This window comes from Aphelocoma coerulescens, chromosome 15 (genome assembly GCF_041296385.1).
Source record: "Aphelocoma coerulescens isolate FSJ_1873_10779 chromosome 15, UR_Acoe_1.0, whole genome shotgun sequence".
Taxonomy (NCBI): domain Eukaryota; kingdom Metazoa; phylum Chordata; class Aves; order Passeriformes; family Corvidae; genus Aphelocoma; species Aphelocoma coerulescens.
The window spans coordinates 7,528,440-7,530,614 of NC_091029.1; the positions used below are offsets into that span (position 1 = coordinate 7,528,440).

At 56.1% G+C, this 2,175-nt stretch overlaps 1 protein-coding gene across 2 annotated transcripts in view; it reads left to right on the plus strand.

Annotated features, from left to right (window-relative positions):
• Positions 1-2,175, plus strand: part of ARVCF (ARVCF delta catenin family member) — a 259,867-nt gene that overhangs the window by 53,919 nt on the left and 203,773 nt on the right. The gene's annotated exons all lie outside the window — the stretch shown is intronic.

Here is a 2,175-nt window from a genome sequence, read left to right on the forward strand (position 1 = left end):
TCTTAATTGTAGCACAGGGAGGTTAATCCAAACTGGAGCAGCATTGTTCCCAGAAAGTGCTGGAGCAGCGGTCTCCGGAGTGGGGTTTTGTGAAGGGTACGGGCAGCCGAGGTGCAGAGGGAAGGGGGTCTTTGAGAAGGGGCAGGATGGCTCTGCACCGGTTCATAAAGAGCAGCTGCACTCCAGAGGTGGTCCCTGCTGCCGTGCCAGTCGCTGCTCTCGGCCCTGGCGTTGCGCTGGGACAGCTGCGGAGCGGTGGAAGGAGCGGTGGCAGGAGAGGTGGAAGGAGCGGTGGCAGGAGCGGTGGCAGGAGCGGTGGCAGGAGCGGTGGAAGGAGCGGTGGCAGGAGCGGTGGAAGGAGCGGTGGAAGGAGCGGTGGCGGGAGCGGTGGAGGGAGCGGTGGCAGGAGCGGTGGAAGGAGCGGTGGAAGGAGCGGTGGCGGGAGCGGTGGAGGGAGCGGTGGCAGGAGCGGTGGCAGGAGCGGTGGCAGGAGCGGTGGCAGGAGCGGTGGCGGGAGCGGTGGCAGGAGCGGTAGAGGGAGCGGTGGAAGGAGCGGTGGCAGGAGCGGTGGCAGGAGCGGTGGAAGGAGCGGTGGAGGGAGCGGTGGCAGGAGCGGTGGAGGGAGCGGTGGCAGGAGCGGTGGCAGGAGCGGTGGCAGGAGCGGTGGAAGGAGCGGTGGCAGGAGCCGTGGCAGGAGCGGTGGCGGGAGCGGTGGAAGGAGCGGTGGCAGGAGCGGTAGAGGGAGCGGTGGCAGGAGCGGTGGAAGGAGCGGTGGCAGGAGCGGTAGAGGGAGCGGTGGCAGGAGCCGTGGCAGGAGCGGTGGAAGGAGCGGTGGCAGGAGCGGTGGCGGGAGCGGTGGCAGGAGCGGTAGAGGGAGCGGTGGCAGGAGCGGTAGAGGGAGCGGTGGCAGGAGCCGTGGCAGGAGCGGTGGAAGGAGCGGTGGCAGGAGCGGTGGCAGGAGCGGTGGAAGGAGCGGTGGAAGGAGCGGTGGAAGGAGCGGTGGAGGGAGCGGTGGCAGGAGCGGTGGCAGGAGCGGTGGAAGGAGCCGTGGAAGGAGCGGTGGCAGGAGCGGTGGCACGGCCGGGCTGGGCGGCAGGAGGGCCGCTGGGGCAGCGCGGGGCGGGTGCCTCCCTCCTCGGCATCCAGCACGCAGCCGTGGCTGGGAGCGATCCTCTGGAGCTCTGGGACAGCCGGCCCTTCCCTGGAGCGCAGGATGAGCTGCCTGCCTCGCTCCTGCGGAAGGGGTGCCTGAGCCAACCAGCTTCTCCTGCATTCCAGAGCAGGGATCAGCCCAGTGGCCCACAAGGGCTCTGGGAATTGCTGGGTTTTGGTTTTCTTGCTGTAGGGCTTTATGGGGAATATATGATCACACAATATAGCAGATACAATCCAGAGAGTATTTTTAACACTACTGGCATGGAATGCTAACTTAAAGAAGCATGTGGTTTCTGTAGTCGTAGTTAATGGTTACAAACCAAATTAAGTCTAAATATTTGAGGAAATTAGCCTGCAAAACTGGATGCGAAGGAATGAACACATACCAAATTGTTCTGATGAACAGAAATTACCTTCTAAAGTAATGTGAACTTGGGATGACTTTTTACTCTTTGTGTAATGAGGGGAAAATGGTTCATTTTTGCTCTTTAACAGATGCTGCCTTTGAATTGTAACAAGAAGGGGGGAGACAGATAATGATTTCCAGTGAAGTCTAATTTGTTAAAAGGCACAATTAAGCTTTGAGAGAAATGATTTAGCTTTTAAAACACTGGGAGTAAAGGAATTAAACTCAATTCTCACCCATTGCCTGTAGGGTAGCTTTTTGATTTCTGTAAAAGGGAGCATTGTGATTTGAAAAAAATTAATTTTTATGGTTGTGTTCTGTCTCTGAAACCACACATGTGCAGTGACAGCTATTTTGCATCTATTTTAGGGCAGGCTATCTTATTTGATTCTTCTGAGAAACTAAGCAGGTTGCTATAGCTACTGAGCTGTGGCTCTGCTGAGGTTTTTTCTTCAATTTCTAAACGTAATTGTTAAATAAGGTTGGTATAAGGCCTGTGATATTCTGCTGTTGATTACACTTGGAGATTTTTATTTAATTTTTTTATTTAATTCCAGCAGGTACATGGAAACATGTATGTACTATTTTTATGTACATACGTAGCAACCATGTAA